Consider the following 19,330-nt stretch of genomic DNA (forward strand, 5'->3'; position numbering starts at 1 on the left):
TTCAATGCGAGTTACCAAATACTGCGCAGTATTGAATATCCAGAGTCAGTGCTGCTGGCAGAAGCTAACCTCACTGCTTGCCATCAGCTGAATATTGGGGAGATTGCTTTTTTATGGGCAAAGAGTGACTAATGTGTGGTCCCGGATGTGGAAAGAGCCACTCAAGTTCAGAGGAAGGCTTTTCTCCTTTTGAAAACTCTTGTGCTTGGTACACGGGCTATCTTAGAACATAAGAATATCTATACTGGGTCAGACCAATGGTCTGTTTAGTCCAGTATCCTGTTTCCAACAGTGACCAATCCAGCTCACAAGTTCCCTTCAGCAACCCAAATAGTAGCAACACTCCGTGCTACCAATCCCATGGCAATCAGTTGCTTCCCCATGTCTGTCTCAATAGCAGACTATGGACTTTTACTCCAGGAGCTTGTCCAAACCGTTTTTAAACCCAGATGTGCTAACCGCTGTTCCAGAGCTTAACTATTCATTGAGTGAAAAAATATTTCCTCCTATTTATTTTAAAAGTATTTCCACATAACTTCCTTGAGTGTCCCCTAGTCTTTGTACTTTTGGAACGAGTAAAAAATCAATTTACTTCAACTCGTTCTACACCACTCTGGATTTTGTAGACCTCAATCATCTTCTTTTTGAAGTTTCCCTGTAAATGTATAATTATGTATCAAGAGAACAGTTACACTTTTGAAGATGCACTACATTTAGAATTCCTTCTTTTAGACAATTTCTTCTTTAAATGGATGCTGGCCTGGATTTGGGGATGTTAAATAGGGTTACAACAGAATGCTATAGTTTGAAATAGGTATTTCCTTTTTTTTTTGTCTGTTTATGTTTCTTGAGTCTGCAAGGTTGCCCCTTTCATGATGAAGATTTTGGAATGCCCATGAAACACTCATTTCCTCACCTTGCTACCTTTTGCCTGTACATGTTAGAAGTTAGGCGCACTGCATTATAGAATACGCTTAGCGAGTTGTGGCTGTAAATTCTAATTGTTGCCAATTAGTGCTCATTATTGCTTGTTAAGAGCTGCTATCAACACTGATTAGCATGTTAAACCAATTAAGTTATGCGCATTGTTATAGAATATGCTTAAATTTTAGTGCAGATCTGTAGGCGTTCTATATAGAATCTGGGGGTTAGCGGTGATATTCAGACTGCTAACCAGATAACACCACCAGTCAGTGCTTAATTTCCAGATATTCTGTGCAAGTCCAGTATTCAAATATTGGCACTGAATATTTGTACCCACAGACATTTTAGAAAACACTGATCACTGTGAGCTTAAAATTTTTATGTCATTAATTTTCTGGTTTCAGCAATTAAATCTTCAATCTTCAATCTTATGATGATTCCTCTGGCTAAATCCCTATCCAAAGCTGGTCTAAACCCCTTCATCTATGCAGATGATGTCACCATATTCATCCCTTTCCAATCCAACCTTGCAGAAATCTCTGAAAAAATAATCACTGGCATGAACATCTTAGCCACCTGGGCCAATGCCTTCAAAATGAAATTGAATAAAGAAAAAACTCAATGCTTAATCCTCTCATCAAGACACTCCAATCTACTCCCAACCACCCTGATCACCCCCGACATTACAATCCCAATATCCGACAACCTAAAAATCCTAGGAGTAACGTTAGACAACCACCTAACTCTTGAAACTCACGCAAAAGCCATGACGAGGAAGATGTTCAACATGATGTGGGTACTGAAAAGAGTAAAACCATTTCTCCCCAAAAAAACTTTCTGTAATCTGGTACAATCCACAGTACTCACCCACGCTGACTACTGCAACAGCATCTTCATTGGTTGCAAAGCCCAAATCCTGGAAAAACTCCAGACCGCCCAAAACACAGCAGCCAGACTCATTTTTGGTAAATCATGATTTGAAAGCGCAACATCACTCCTTGAAAAACTCCACTGGCTCCCTATCAAAGAACGAATAAACTTCAAAGCCCACACACTAATCCACAAGATCCTCCACAGAGAATCTCCAAGTTACATGACCAATCTGATCGACCTCCCAGCCAGAAACGGGTCCAAATCTTCTCGAACATATCTCAATCTTCACCTTCCCAATTGCAAAGGTCTCAAATACAAAACCTATTACTCATCCAACTTCTCTGTTATAGGCAGCCAACTCTGGAACGCCATACCAAGATACATCAGAACAACCAACAAACATCTACCCTTCCGAAAGCTGCTGAAAACATACCTCTTCAAACAAGCCTAACCAAACAACCCAACTTAATTTACGAACCTAATCCACAACATTAACATTAACCATACCTCAATCCTTCCCCACACATCTCTTCCTCTTGTCCTTCTCTAATACAATTGTGTTATCTCTATGATATTTTTACCCATACATTATGTTACCTCTGTGATACTTTGTACCCATATATTGTAAGCCGCACTGAACCTGCCATCGAGCGGGAAAGAGCGGGGTATAAATGCAATAAATAAATAAATAGAAGACAGAAAATGAAATAATGATTTAAGGGGTTCTTTTACTAAGGTATGCTAAAGGATTTAGTATGCACTAATTTTTAGCATACACTAAATGCTAAGAAGCCTATAAGTATAAAATGGGATTCTTAGCATTTAGCCCCAGGTTCGATATATGGCGCTTTAAGTTTTGTGCGCAAATTTGAGCATGCAACTTAATTGAATAACGAGCCAATTAGCACTGATAATCATCCTAACAAGCAATAATTAGCACTAATTGGATTTAATTAGCAGTTATTCACATAAATTTAACCATTGGATCCGCGCCTAAATTTTACACTTGAGTCCGAAAGGGGAGCAGAAATGGGAGGTTCACGGGTGGATTAAGGGTATTCCAAGAATTTACACACATAATTATAGAATAAGGTAGGTACACGCCTAATTTAAGCACAAGGATTTGCACCATATTTCAGTCGATACAAATGGATGCACCTAAAGTTAGGCAATAGTGCTTAGCATTATTTTTTTCTGCACTGATTTTTTAGCTACCATATATAGAATCTAGCCTGTAGTGTGCATGAATTGTTAGCATGCACTAAATCTGTTAGCACACCTTAGTAAGAAGACCTCTAAGAGTAGAAAGATGAACACGCTTTATCATAGCTGTATAGTGCTAAAGTAAACCAGCTTACAAAAGCCGTAGCACTAGCCCTAGCCGTAACACAACCCAAGCCCGTTTACCTTATGCTTGTAAGGATTAGTCATTCAATTAATAATATCATAGGTTTAGGTCAGAGAACGTAAGACAGTGCTCTGTCATTGTTGTAAGTGAACACACCCTGTGAATAATCAAAAAGATTCTTGCCATGCTAAAGAAGAATGGAAGTGAAAAATGCAATCTAATATCTAAAACCCTGCAGAATAACATTTCTATGAGATTTAAAATCTAAAATCAGTTCAACACAGTCTGTACAATACCCATTCATTACAAAGGACGTGATTCATTAAGGCTTTTCTTCTATCTATTTCTACGGGAGGGGGGACTTATCAGAACAGGCCCAAAATATTTATCCTGAAATAATTAACAGTCATGCTTGCACCTGTTAGATCAAATAAAATATGACAGGGTAATTTTATAACAAAGTGCCTAAAAATAATTTTACAATGCATATTTTACAAAGGCAAATAGGCTTTCCAGACCTAGATGTGCTCTTGAATCAGGGTTGATACCTGGTGACAATTTAGGATTGTATATTTGGTTTTTGGTTTTAGAATTTTAACACTAAAATCATATAACCCATTCTGTACAGCTGTTAGGTCAAAAACTGGGGGCTATAAAAGCCTATATTAAATTAAATTGAAAACTGAGCAAACATGGAGCCTTTTATAAATTACTTATATCTTTAGAATAGCATATAAAGGGGGGGGGGGGGTTACTAAAGATTAGCTCGAGTTATCTGCAGCAGGGCCCATAGGAATAAAATGGGACCTGTTGCAGATAACTCAAGCTAACCTTTAGTAACAGACCCCCATAATCTGCTTACAGGCATTCCTGAAGGTAGGGGTTTTGTTCTACATAGAGTAGCAATGGAGTTGTAATCTACATGCAGTACACACATACATTTACACCCTCTGTCATATTTAGTCATGCTGTTGTATGTTTTATGTGTCTATTGCAAGAATTCTCAACCTAGTCCTCGGGATACACCTATCCAGTCAGATTTTCAGGATAACCACAATGAATATGCATCAGATAGATTTGCATACACTGGAGATAGTGCTTCCAAATTTATCTCATACGTATTCATTGTGGATAAACTGAAAACCTGACTGGCTAGATGTTTTCTTAGGACTGGGTTGCGTACCCCTGGTGGTCTATTGTGACTAATATAATATTTTTATGATTATGTATGTTTTCTTTTTTACTCCGCCTTGGCAAGGGCAGAATAAAAGTAATAAACCTTAATCATATATTTGGCACCAAGCACAATTATCGTATAGGTGAACACATTCAAGAGAAGAGCACCATCACTAGGGGATTTATAAATATAAGTAGTGTTACCTATATAAATGGCTCATTTTGTAAAACTGTTCATCTACAGGGAGCCGATTAAGTAGCCCAGGCCTGGATTTAAGCATAGGCAACTAGGGTGCCAGATCTTAAGAGCACCAAATACACAGCCCAAAAGAAACCTTCTCCCACTTACTTTAAGGCCATCCATTGGTGCCATTTTAAAGAGGAACCACCATAGCAGTCTGGCCCAATATCTCCACCCCTGAATTTCAATTTCTAGCCCCCACCCCCCTTAGCTCTCCAAGCTCCATGGTAGGATCCTTGCCCCTACCATCTGCTCATGCATGTGGGAACCAAAATGAAATCCAACCCTGAGGGAGTCATCCTCTGAAATCCAATTTTTTTTGCAGAGAGAGGTGGTTTCAAACATCAGAAAGGTGAATACATCCTCAAGCTCCACTTTAACATATACTTTGAAGGACAGCCCAAACCACATCAAAAACCAATTTTTTTTGCAGAGAGAGGTGGTTTCAAACATCAGAAAGGTGAATACATCCTCAAGCTCCACTTTAACATATACTTTGAAGGACAGCCCAAACCACATCAAAAACATACCTCATTTAGGGCCCCTTTTACTGAGCCACTTAGGCACCTCAATGCGCCCAATGTGCGCCAAAATGGACATACTGCCCAACTACCGCATGACTCTTGCAGTAATTTCATTTTTGGCGTATGTCTGTTACGTGCGTCTGAAAAATAATTTTTATTTTCGTACACACATTGCGGACACGCGTCATTACATCTGATGCGTGCAGGTCCTTACCGCCCAAAGTCTTTACCGTTAGGTCTATGGCTGGCGGTAAGGTCAGGGACCCAAAATGGACGCACGGCAATTTTGATTTTGCCGCACATCCATTTTCGGGGGAAAAAAAGAGGCCTTTTTTACAGGCGCGCTGAAAAATTATTCTGCGTGCGCCCAAAACCCGCACCTACACTACCGCAAGCCACTTTTCAGTGCACCTTTGTAAAAGGACCCCTTAAATTGCTACTTATACCTACGTAAATCTGCTTTTTACAGGTGCAAATGGCACCCAAGATTTCTAAAATTTACTCCTATAAGGGTACATTCGAAAAACTTTTCTATGGGTAAAGCTTTGCTTTATATGAGGAAATGGTTTTACAAAAGTTCTGCTTGATAGTAACATAGTAGATGACGGCAGAAAAAGACCTGCATGGTCCATCTAGTCTGCCCAACAAGATAAACTCATATGTGCTACTTCTTTTGTATACCTTACCTTGATTTGTATCTGCCATTTTCAGGGCACAGACCCGTGGCGTACTAAGGGGGGGCGGTGGGAGCGATCCACCCCGGGTGCACGCCGCTGGGGGGGTGCCGCGCATCTGTCAGCAACTCTCGTTCTCTGCTCCCTCTGGCCCCGGAACGGGTTATTTCCTGTAAGGGGGCAGAGGGAGCAAGGAACGAGCGTTGTGGACAGATGCGCGCCGCCAGCCCCCCCCCCCCCAGCAGGTAAAGATGCACCGGGGGTGTCGTTTCGCTGTGGGGAGCTGCCCCTTTCTCGTCCCCTGTCCCGCCCCTTCCACGCCCTCACCTGCCCCCTGTCATCTCTCCTCCCCCTCTCCTCCCCTTACTCTGCTATCCCAATCCCTGGTGGTCTAGAGATACCTCTTTGTGGCAGGAAAGAGCCCCCTCTTTCCTGCCCGGAGCTGCTAGCTGCCCTGCATCCTCCTGTCCTGGTGAGTCCGGCTCTCGGCGTTTCAAAATGGCCGCCGAGAGTTGAAGCAGCCTCGCCGGGGGGGGTGTCGCGTTGCACCCGGGGGCGCTGCACCCGGGGGAGGCGCATCGGCGATCCACCCCGGGAGTCAGCCCCCCTAGGAACGCCACTGCACAGACCGTAGAAGTCTTGCCCAGCACTAGCCCCGCCTCCCAATCTCGGCTAAGCTTCTGAGGATCCATTCCTTCTGAACAGGATTCCTTTATGTTTATCCCATGCGTGCTTGAATTCTGCTACCATTTTCATCTCCACCACCTCCCATGGGAGGGCATTCCAAGTATCTACCACTCTCTCCGTGAAAAATGTGCTTAAGGTTATGCCTATACACATAACTTTGTCTAGACTTAGCAGCGGTGTTCTTAATGATAGGGTTAGGGAGGAATTTGCATTTCTAGGCATGCTTTGAAAATCTAAACACATGCCTATAAATTAACCCCAAAATGTTGTGCCCATGAAACAGCAAGTTAAGGGGGTAATTCTTAAGATATGTTTTACAGCCCTAATTTGCATTATTTGCCACTTAGTTTGTGTTAAAGGGCAATAAGGTATGTTACATTACCATAACTCACATTCATATTAGGTACTATGGGATTCATAGCAATGAGATGCACACACTACGAATCCATGCAAAAGAGCACAATACTGTGTAAATCGAATAATGCTGCTTTTGGTGAACACTCAAAGTCATGTTATTCCTGGAAAGTTATTTTTTCTATCCTGAGAGCATTGGGCCACAGAGGGGTTGGGTGAAGTATTTCCTCCCCCCTTGCTACAAGCCCCCCAACTCTGATTTCTCCATGAATGGCTCCTCCAATAGCCCCTTCCCCCCCCCCCCCCCCCCCCCCCCCAAATCTCCCCAGTCCTTTCCCCCATAGGCCACCCAAGCCCACCAGGCAAATCACAGGGGATGTAGGAATGATCTCAATTGCTCATGCCTATTCTGGCGCAGGGTTCAAAATGGCAATGGCATCCACTAATTGTAGTATCACAGTACTACTGCTAGAATGAAGCTGCCTTATGAAGGCAAAATGCCCTTAAAAGCAGCTTAACCTCTATCAGTAGATGTCACGTTTTCAAAAGCAGGAACTAGGTTCGTGAGCCCTTGGGCCACTGCCAAGGAGCGGCAGTGGCTGGCAAAACCACCCAACACCAGGAACAAGACAGAACTCAGACAGGAACAGCTAGACTTCACCTGCACTTAGCCACCCTTCCCCAGGAGTTGAGCCCCTGGGTGCAGGTGGCCGGTAGGACTTGCCGGACAGGGCCAGAACTGGACACCAGCAGGATACACACAGGGACTAGAACACACAGGGAGGCTAGGCAGAATACTACACTAGGACTCTCAGACAGACAAAGGACAGACCTGAAAGCTGCAAGCAGCCACTGAAACAGGGAACAAACACTGATAGATAAGAGACAGAACTGAAAGCTGCCAGGCAGCCACTGAATAAGAAATACAGGCAACCAAGGACTAGACAAAGACATACAAACAAGAAACAAGACTGGGAAACAAGCAATACAGAACAACAAGCTACACAAAGAATAAACTAGAATCAGGCAAGAATTATAGACTATAAACTGGACTAGGCAGAAGTGCACAAGCACCCCAACATACCAGGGCCTTAGGCAATGCAAAGGCAAAGCAGAGAGTTTCCAAATGGCTAATAAGCCCAGCAGCAGCTGAGATTCAGGTGCAGCAATCACCAGGCAGCTAGGGATGCTATGCAGGCTTAAACAAGCCAAGCATGTCTGGCAGGCCGGAAGATCCGGACTGGACTGGGCTGAAGTCTGGAACGGGAAACAGCACACAGACAATCCAATGCAGCAAGCACACAGAGACAGAGACAGAACTAACTCAGGAAGAACAGACAGGAGCCAGCTCAGAAGCTGACCGCCGGAAATAAGGTGAGTCTCAGAGGGGTCACGGCCACAGACGTGACAGTAGACAAGACAACTGTTAGGGGTCACTTGTGCAATTTTGGACCCTGCAGCCCACTGTACCCTCCCCCCTCCCCCTAAATTTGCCAGGTAGGCCCAATGAGCCTCTGGGAATGTGCAGGAGATTTAGTGGAAAAGGGGGCCATTGAGTGGGCTTAGATGTCTGGGGGGGGGGGGATTTGGGGAGAATCAGAGTTGAGGGGGGCATTGGCCCAATGCTCCTGGGCCAGAAAAATAACGCTGCTGATGAAACTGATCATAGCAGCATTATTCTTGTACCATGAGAGTGACTAACCTGCTTTACTAAGATAGTGCAGCTTACCGTTCACATGGAAAATTAAGGCATGATAAAAGCCCATGCCTTAATTGTTGGATTATTTGTAGTAAATAATTAGCAGATTTTAGTACACACAGCTTCAGCTTTAGAAATGTTAATTTCTTTCTTCATCTCTCTCTCATACACCCCTGAATAATTCACTGCTGAGTCACTTTAAAGTTGAAGTAACAAAACATCTGTTTACTCACAGTTTGTAGTTAGATTATAATCAGACAGGCTTATATATACATATTACTATACATTTGTATTATCAGCTCCTTCCATGTGCTTAGATGGTAATGGATGCTCACACCACCATAGATCCTCTCAGGTTAGGAGAGATCATGAGCTCCATGTGCTCCATGTGCTGCATCTGCTGCATCTGCTGCATCTAACCCCCACAGGAAGTTGCATAGCTGTGTGACCTCTCTAAGTAATTCACATCAGAGGTCACAGAGTAATCACAGAGAAATAATAGGTGACAGGCAATGCATGTAAAATACAATTACATTCCAACAAACCCCTTCTCATGCATAACTGTCATGCAATTATTTATTCATACAAAGTCCAAGCTTTATACGCAGATTCACAAAATGTTCTCTGGGTAACGGTTTGGTCATGATGTCAGCTGTCATCTCACTGGTGTGACAATAGTGTAGACTGATGACCCCTTCTTTTGCCAACTCTCGCACGTTGTGGTATTTCGTTGCGATGTGCTTGGTGCGTGACTGAACCTTGTCATTCTGTGACAGTCGGATGCAGCTCTGATTATCTTCCATTATCTGGATTGGTCTCTTTTCAGCTATTCCGAAATCCAGCAAAAGTTTTTCAATCCACATCAGTTCTCTGCACGCTTCCGATACAGCCACATATTCAGCTTCTGTAGAAGACAAACTCACAATACTTTGTTTATGACTGGCCCATGAAATTTGTACATTTCCATACATAAACACATATCCACTTGTGGATTTATAATCAGAATGATCCCCTGCCCAATCTGAATCACAGTAACATATTAGTTTTGGATTACTATTGGCTGAAATCTTTAATTTACAATCAATGGTACCCTTTAAATACCTTACCATCCTTTTAACTGCAGTCCAATCTGATTTGGTAGGTGAGCTGACCCTTCTGCTCAAAATTCCTACTGCATTTGCTATATCAGCCCTGTATGTGGTAGCCAGATATAAAAGCTTACCTATGGCTGATCTATATTGGATGTTATCTGGTAAAGGTTCTCTTACTGTTTCATCCTTCAGAAAATCAGTGATCATGGGAGTGCTTACAACTTGGGCATCTTGCATACCTAAACTTTCAATAAGCTCATTTATTTTCTGCTTCTGGCTTAGAAGATAAGAACCATCATTTTGTTTCTCAATTTCTATACCAAGATAGTATGACACATTACCAAGTTCTTTTATCTCAACATTCTGGTTTAAACACTTTACAATGTCCTTGTACTCTTGCTCACTTTTGCTTGCAATGAGCAGATCATCAACAAAAGCTAAAATGTATGCATATTGTCCATTTGTGCACCTAGTGTACAAGCATTTATCTGCTTCACCTTGCTTAAATCCTAAATTTGTCAATATTTCATGCAATTTTTCATTCCAACATTTTGCACTTTGCTTTAATCCATAAAGACCTTTGTTTAATTTACACACTAGCTGTCTTTGTTTTGTATTTATGAAACCTGTTGGCTGTTCCATGTACAAGTCTTCAGTTATATCTCCGTGAAGAAATGCTGTTTTCACATCAATGTGGTTGACTTGCATGCCTTTTGAGACTGCAATGCTCAGAAGTGTTCTTATTGTCGTGTGTTTCACTACAGGTGCAAACACTTCATCAAAATCTTCTCCATATTTTTGAAGATATCCCTTTGCCACTAATCTGGCTTTATACCTTTCCACTTTTCCTTGTGCATTCCTTTTTAACTTGAATACCCATTTGCATCCTATAGCTTTCTTGCCAGGAGGTAATTTTGTAAGAATCCAAGTATTATTTTTATCCAATGCATCGATTTCTTCTTGTGCAGCTTTATGCCATTCAGCAGCTTCTTCTGCTGGCATTTTCTCAATCTCATCCCATGTTAAGGGCTCTTGAGCTTCTGCTGACTTTGTTAGGTAAGACAGTCTTGGGGGTGGAACACCTTTGTTTTTCCTGGATGAGCGTCTGACAACAGGTTGGTCTGACCTTTCTGCATCCTCTAAATCTGAGAGTCCTTCTCCAATTGATTCCCCTTCTCCAACTGTACTGTCTTCTTCAATGATCCTTTCTGTGTCTGCTTCCTCTGTCTGTTCCTCATTAGATACAGATGAGTTGCTTTCAGACATCTGCCTTGGTATGGCATTTATATACACTGGCATGTCTATTATGGTTCTAGTTTCATATTCTGGATGATAAGGCTCATCTGGGATAATCCAGCCTTTATCAACCCTCTTGTTTTCATCAAAATATGTAACATGTCTTATGCCAACAATGCCAGTTTTCAGATTCAAAATTCTATATCCTTTGTGTCCTGGAGCATAGCCAACTAAAATGCCCCTTTCTGTTGTGGAATCCAGCTTATGCCTTCTTTGCTTTGGTACATGAGCATATGCTGTACTTCCAAATGTTCTTATGTGTGAAAGGTTTGGCTTCCTACCATGCCATGTCTCATGTGGTGTGCGCTCAGCGCCTTTAGTTGGCATTCTGTTTTGTAGGTACACTGCTGTGAGAATGGCTTCCCCCCATAGTCTTTTAGGGAGATTGCTATCTGACAGCATACATCTGGTCATTTCCACAAGTGACCTAAATTTTCTCTCTGCAACAGAATTTTGCTCTGGTGTATAAGCTACTGTTGTGATATGTTGAATGCCTTCTTGTTCTAGAAATGTGCGCATGCTTTGCGAAGTGAACTCACCACCATTGTCGGTCTGAAGAACCTTTGGTTTTCTTTCAAATTTATTGCTCACCATGGCTACGTATTTCTTCAGCATGTCTGTGACTTGACTTTTCTCTTTCAGCAAATAGGCCACACAATATCTAGAGAAATCATCCAAGAATATTAGCACAAATCTGTTATTTCCCAATGATGGGATATTAAACGGTCCACATAAGTCACTGTGTATTAAGTCCAGCACTTTATTACTCCTATTTCCTGTGTATGGAGGAAATGAGGGTCTCACACCTTTTTGAGTAACACAGTCTATGCATTTCTCCATTTTACCAGCATCTGCACTTATCTGAATGCCGGTGGCCAGTTGCTTACTGTAAAGATCCTGGATCACCTTAAAATCACGATGTCCCAGGCGGCGGTGCCAGATTTCCGGACTACATTTACCATCATTCTTCCTTACTTGCGCCATATGTGAGGCTTCACCTGAAATGCTCAGTTTATAAACATCATTATGCATAAAAGCTTCAGCATACACTTCATCATTTTTAGAGATTGTGCACTTACTGTTTTCAAAATGAATCACAAATCCCTTCTTATCTAATGTAGATACACTAAGCATATTGCAAACTGCTTGGGGAATATACAAGACATCACTTACAGGAATTTCTTTAACTTCATTAGACACTTTGCATTTTAAGAATCCAATACCTTTTGCTTGGATCTTAGCAGTCCCTGCGTTTGCAGTTTTAAGAATACCTTCCTCTGGACACATTTCCTGAAAGAAATCTTTACAATTGGTTAAATGGCATGTGCTCCCTGAATCCAAAATCCAAGAACTTTCATTTGAATTATTATTTACCATAGTCAAAGATTTTTCTGCCATTAGAAAGCCCTTGTGTTTATCTTTGTCCTTCATACATTTCCTGGTTTGAAAATTCTTTAGTTCCATTGGCTTAGGTGAGCTAGAGGGAGTGTTTTGTGTTTCCTTACACCATTTAGATACATGTCCCTCCTTTCCACATGAGTAGCAAATCAGCTTGCCCTTGGGTGGAGTTTTCCCATAGCTCCGCCTTCCTCTGTTCTTTGCCAAGAAATTTGTTTCATTTCTCTCTGACTGACTTTGAGAACACATCTCCTCAGAATCATTTATTATGCATTCCTGCCTTAGTTTTGATGTTGCCTGTTCAAAAGATTGCCCTTCAATGGCCTCATTTACAGACCTAAAAACATCAAACTTCTTTGATAGTGAGGTAAAAAGAAATGCTCTTTTCAATGCATCACACATGGTAATTCCAGAAAGTTCTAGCTTTTGAAATGAAGACATAAGATGCATAATGTGATCATTATATTTACTTTTATCCCTCAATTTGGTTTCATTCAACTCTGCCAGCCAAATTGGTTGCTGCTTTGCATATGTAGTTGCATACATAGTTCTCAGTTTATATAAAATGTCCTTTGGTGTATCTTTTCCCTCCACTAATATGGCTTGTTTCTCTGAGAGAGCTTCCAAAAGCATGCACTTCACATAATAGTTTGCATTGTCCCATTCAGCCATATTTTCAGCTGTTCTGTCTTGGTCTAAGCATATATCTAATCTTTTTGCTCGAAGGAGACATATGAATCTTAATTCCCACTGCTGATAATTAAACTCAGTTAATTTAGGCACCTTGAGAGAATAGAAAAATGGTGAATTTCTTCCCTCAGCCATTTTCTTAGCCTTCTGTCTGCTGTGTGGGGGGAGAGAGAGACAGACTGAATCTTTCCTTTAAAACTTAAGAGAAAAAATGTGGCCTTTTTTTCTGCCTGGTAATATTTCTCTTCTTTTTCAATTCCTGAACCCTGGGCCCATAACCCTTTTGTTGGATTATTTGTAGTAAATAATTAGCAGATTTTAGTACACACAGCTTCAGCTTTAGAAATGTTAATTTCTTTCTTCATCTCTCTCTCATACACCCCTGAATAATTCACTGCTGAGTCACTTTAAAGTTGAAGTAACAAAACATCTGTTTACTCACAGTTTGTAGTTAGATTATAATCAGACAGGCTTATATATACATATTACTATACATTTGTATTATCAGCTCCTTCCATGTGCTTAGATGGTAATGGATGCTCACACCACCATAGATCCTCTCAGGTTAGGAGAGATCATGAGCTCCATGTGCTCCATGTGCTGCATCTGCTGCATCTGCTGCATCTAACCCCCACAGGAAGTTGCATAGCTGTGTGACCTCTCTAAGTAATTCACATCAGAGGTCACAGAGTAATCACAGAGAAATAATAGGTGACAGGCAATGCATGTAAAATACAATTACATTCCAACATTAATAATTATTCCCCTAAATATAAGCACTTATATTCCCAAGGATAATTTTCAAAGTGGAAATACACAAATATTTTCATCCTCAAAATTCTCCAAAGCTCAGACAGGAAAACTATATGCATACTTTTTACACATGCACTCAGTTATATAATTACTCCTTATGAGGTCAATTTTAAAAGGCATTTCCACTGGTAATATGAATATCAAATCTATTCTTGTTAACCGCTAAACTCCCCTTTTCAGGATTCAGTGTTGTTTACAAAAGATCTAAGCCACAAAGCTAACAATGACAAATAAAATGCATGTGTTTTGCCCATAGAAATGGGATTTTTTAGAACTTTCCAATGAAAGTACACAAGCAGTGCTGCTCTGAAAGCATATTTACCTGCTGTAAGAAGATGGATTTCTGTGGGCAGGGTGTGGGCAGGGTGTGGACAGGGTTTGGAAATACAACACATACTTTTACATTTTGATAAAAATATGCATATATTTTAACTCGCAGAAAATATCCACACAAGTTTGCAGATGTGAGTGTGTGCCAGCATTTTCTGTGATCATTTTCAAAGTGAAGGCATTCATATATTTCCGCTTTGAAAATTCAGCAAAGTCTGTGGAGTGAAATCATTGTATGTATATTTCATCTGTGTGGGCAATTGTAAAATAAACTGCTAACCCTGGGATTCTACATATCATGCCTTGATTTCTGCATGGAAATCGAAACATAGTCCATAACAATGCGCATAACTTAATTAGTTAACTAGTTAATCAGGGCTGATAACTGAATGTTAATAAGCAATTATCAGCACTAATTGGCATTAATTAGAATTTATGCTTACTCCTTGCTAAGTGTATTAGCAAATAGTAAGCACAAATTCTAATTAATGTGTATTCTGTAACGTGGTGTGTGTAAATTCTAAGTCGCATAGTTGAAAAGTAGGCGTGGTTATGGGAGTGGAATGGGCTGGTCATGAGCATTTCTAAAATCTATGGGACTCTTTTACAAAGCATCGGCTAGCCCAATGCGGCCTTACCGCATGCTAAATTGGAACAACCGCCGGCCCAACCTGTCCGCCGGCGGTAGTTCCAACTCGAGCATGTGAAATTTCCCATGCACCAGAAACATTTTTTTCAACTGCAGCACTAACCCATCAGTAATCGGCCATTGCAGTGTGCTGCCCAGTTACCGCAGGAGCCCTTACTGCCACCTTAATGGGTGGCGGTAAGTGCTCCCTACCACATGGCCATGCGGTAAGAGTTTTATTGCCGCATGACCATTTTTGTAGGGTGCTTTTTACCCACTGTAGTACTTGCTACCTGCTACTTCAGGGCCCTTTTTCCCACAGATTAGTAAAAGGACCCCTATGTGCATCGTTATAGAATACAACAGCTCCACACCTAATTTAGGCGTCAGAATTTAAACCAGGTTTTAATTGGCATAATTAACCCTGAATAAATTTAGTCACATGGAGCAGCACTCAGCATATTCTACAATATATGTCTTAATTAAAATGTATTTTATAGACTATGCTTTGATTTCCATAAGGAAATCGAGGCATGATTTATAGAATCTAGCCCTATATACATATATGCAATATTTATATGTTAAAAGTACATATACTAATGGTTTTCTTTATGTTTCTCAGAACAAGAAACTTTCCTTGCATATACACAGTTCTAGGAACAACATGTTAGATGCAGACTGGCAAAGATGAACAGTAAATAAATTGTACACGCATCATAGAACAGCTACTGTGTACACAGAACCATGCAAAGTCCTTGTTTCATAGAATAAGTGTGTTCCAGATGTTGCTGTATGCAAATAACATAGTCCTTTCCATTGAGGGCATTTAAGCACTATAAAATTGTCCTTGGGTGTTGACAAATTTCTAATATAGTAAAATATTTTCTTCAGCCTATTAATAATCATTTATTTGATACAGAGGTGCCTTGAGTATAGTAGTTGGCTTACAAATGCTCCACTCTAAAAGTTACTGATTTCAGATTTGAACAAAGTTATGCCTTGTGTTTCCTGAGTTTCTTTGTCTCTAATAAAGCTCACCCACAATGCTTTCAAAATGCCATAATGTTCTGTGCACTGTCAGGTGATAAAAGGAAAGGTAAGGGATGGTATTCCACACTTACCTTGATTTGGTGCTGGGAAAATGAAGAGATGCAGGAAAAGAGACTCAAACAGCAGAGCAAAAAGAAGTATGTCTTTACAGCAGTACCCTGAGGTGCAGAAAGAACCTGCTTGCTCACCTACCCAGGATTACCACTCCCATTTTGGAAGCGCTTATTCATTCTTACACTCATCTCTCACGTCAAAAAAAAATATTTCAAGCTTCTTGGCAGCTCCTAGACAAAAGAAATGTGATTCAGACCAAAGCTGCCGTGAATGCAGCTTTCTGGAACAGTAACAAGTTCATACAGGAAGCAGCAGAATTTCCCCGCTGTTTCAAATGAAAGGGAGAGTAAGTAGAAAGGGCTGGAAGGAGAGGTGGAGAGATAGTCAGAGGAAATGAATGGGAGTATCCAGCTGAAATTTATAAGACAAACTCTAGAGGCTGAGACTGCGCTTTTAGAAGTGTTACAGGTCATTTACATGTGTAAAGCAGCATATGTGTATAGTGATTTTAAGAAAAGCAGCAGTGTGCAAACATTTTAAGGGAGTATGTTCTGGGCATGGTTTGGGCTGTCCTTCAAATCAAATTCTTGTCTACCGCTAGTATCCCCTTTCCAGAGTTCATTGCACTTTATATTCTAGGTGAGACAAAAGCCGATAATGGTAGTGTGAAGTATGAGAACAATTAGAGACCATTGGTGTAATGCATGAGTCCAAAAACATTATGGGAAAGGATAATGGATGATACTAAGAGGTAGAAGTCAATAGATTGTTATGAAACAGTCTTTGGGAAGAGAGAGGTTTTTAGTCTCTTCCTGAAGCTAAGGTAGCTGTTTTCTGTTCTGGTGGCAATAGGTAGAGAGTTCCATATTTTAACTCCAAGTACGGGGATTAGACAGCTGAAAATCTTCTGATGTCAAATTGTCTTTTCAAATGGTGACACTAGCATCAGTTGTTCTTTCAGTCTGTTAACTGGACCAAACGTAGCAAAATGGTCTTTGTCAGCAGTTCAGAGGTGAAACCCTGTAAGATTTGAGAAACTAAAGACACAGCTTTGAACCTGAGTCTTTCTGCTATGGGAAGCCAGTGCAGTTTGTTAAGATGAGTTGAAACACTAGTATATCTATTTAATCTGTGCATTAGTCTTGCAGCTGTATTCTGTATGATCTGCAGTTTTTTTCTGATATTGACAATACCAAGAAATAGAACATTACAGTAATCCAAGTAAGGTAGTATTAACATTTGGACTAGAAGTGCAAAGGCTTTTTGGTCGAAGAATGATCTAACTAGACATAGCTGTCTCATTTTTAATAGTGTTTTCTTCCATTTTTGGTTAATATGGGAAGAGAAGGTGAGTGAAGAATCAAGCAAGACCCCTAGTACTCTGGTTTCAGACTCAACTGTAAAGCTTTGACCATTGGACAAAGATATTGATGATGGGACCTCAACGCCCTGATTTCGGAACCACAGGACCTTGTTTTTTTTGCATTCAATTTCAATTTATTAGTCAGAGCCTGGGTGCTAACAGCAGTCATGCCATTCACTTCAGAATGAGTTGTATCTTTGTTTGATGCTGTCACTGGTAAGAGAAGCAGGATGTCATCCACATAGGATATTAGTAGTTCATTAAGACCCAGGTGTATTGAGGCAAGGGATGGCATAAAGAGATTGAACAGGATAGGTGAGAGAGGAGATCCTTGCGGGACTCCACAGTTAGGAGACCAGCAGTTGTAAAGCTGGTTGTTTTGCTTGACAGAATAGTTTGATTTGAAAGGAATTCACTGAACCATTTGATCACAGTGCTTGTTATTCCTATCTGGTCCAGGCATTTGAATAGCAATGTGGAATCAACTGCATCGAACACCGCCGATATATTGAATTTGAGAAGAATTACTTGGTCACCTTTGCATAGGTGTTGTTTGACATATGTAGTTAGAACTAGCAGCAATATTTCCATACTATGTGATGATTTGAAGCCAAATTTTGACCAGTGTAATATAGAAAATTTTTCCAGATATGAAGAGAGTTGTTTACTGATGTAGGTTTCTAATAGTTTAGTAAAAACAGGTATGCTTGCCACTGGACGGTAGTTTGCAGGCGATGTTACATCTAGCCTAGATCCCTTCAACAGCAGAGTGAGAACAATTTTGCCCATATCAGGAAGAAGAGAGCCAGTTGTCAACAGTTCATAGAGATCATCGAGTAACCAGTTTACTGCTTCTATAGGGATGGATTTGATTAGGCATTTTGGGCATTGATCCAGGGAGCAGTTGGTTTGAGAGCATGTCAACAGCAGTGATCTTACATCCTCAACTTGTAGTGGTTGAAAAGATTCCCAGTTTTGGTCAGTTGTGAGTCTTTGGATTGTAGGATCTCCGGCGATAGAGGCTGAACTATGGGTTGGACTATTTTCCTCTGTTGGAATAGATTTAGGTAGTTCAGAACTAATTTGGAGGATCTTATTGGCAAAATGATCAGCTAGGTCTTGGGCAGTGGGACATGTTTTCTGTGAATGTTTCTCATCATTAATGGAATTTAGTTTTTTAACTAAGGAGAAAAGTTTTTTGTTGTCAAGGTCATCTTGACCTATTAGGCTGCTATAGTACTGACATTTTGAATCAGCTACCTTCTTTTTGTAACGTCGGAAGGCTGACTTCCATTTTGATTTATCAGTAGTATCTTTGTTTTTTCTCTGTTGTTTGTCAAGGTGTCAACATTACCCTTTTTTTTTATGGATAGTTCCTCTGTAAACCATGGTGAAATCTTCTTATGTCTTGACCTTTTTAGTGGTAAATGGAACAATTTTGTCTAGTATGGCTTTCATCTTGGTATCCCAGTGGGATTTGATTGAACCATGTATAGGAGATGAGGTAGTGAGGGAATCTGTTAGCTCAGGGCAGAAAGTGACCTCGTTGATTTTGTGCCTGCTTGAGCTTGACATGTCATATCAATGATGAAATCCAGTTAGAAGTGATCAGACCATGGCACTGGCTTCCATTTGAATGAACTGATCAAGCTATTAGAATAGGAAGTCATGAAGTCTCACCTATGGCCTTTTTCATGAGTAGCGCCCTCGGAGAATGTAGCTAGTCCTTCAAAAATGACTTGAAGTTGTTGACATTGGCGTCTGCATCATTTTCCAAGTGTAGGTTTAAGTCTCCCAGGAAGATAATCTTAGAAACTTGGGACATGGCAGAGGAAGTAATCTTGTGAAGTCAAGGTTCTGCCTTGGACCAAGTTCCCGGAGGAAGGTAAATGAGGAGTAGGGCAATTTGATTTGCCTGTTTTGAATCATTGCAAAATTTGCACAACATATATTCTTGTTTAGGGTAAACCCCAGAACTAACTAAAGACACGTGGAAAAAACTCTTAAATATAAGAACAAGTCCGCTGCCTTTTTTACCCTGTCTTGGAGAGTGAAGAATATCATAACCAGGTGGATAGATGTGAGGCAATATCAGCTTCTGTGAGCTATGTTTCTGA

General features: G+C 40.7%; 1 protein-coding gene across 1 annotated transcript in view; it reads right to left on the reverse strand.

Annotated features, from left to right (window-relative positions):
• Positions 1-16,127, reverse strand: part of SERPINB5 (serpin family B member 5) — a 70,050-nt gene extending 53,923 nt beyond the window's left edge. The window contains exon 1 of the mRNA XM_030207459.1: positions 15,868-16,127. The gene's annotated coding sequence lies outside the window, so the exon portion shown is untranslated. The remainder of the gene's footprint in view (positions 1-15,867) is intronic.
• Between the last annotated feature and the right edge of the window lie 3,203 nt (positions 16,128-19,330).

The sequence above is a fragment of the Microcaecilia unicolor genome, chromosome 1 (assembly GCF_901765095.1).
Source record: "Microcaecilia unicolor chromosome 1, aMicUni1.1, whole genome shotgun sequence".
Classification (NCBI taxonomy): domain Eukaryota; kingdom Metazoa; phylum Chordata; class Amphibia; order Gymnophiona; family Siphonopidae; genus Microcaecilia; species Microcaecilia unicolor.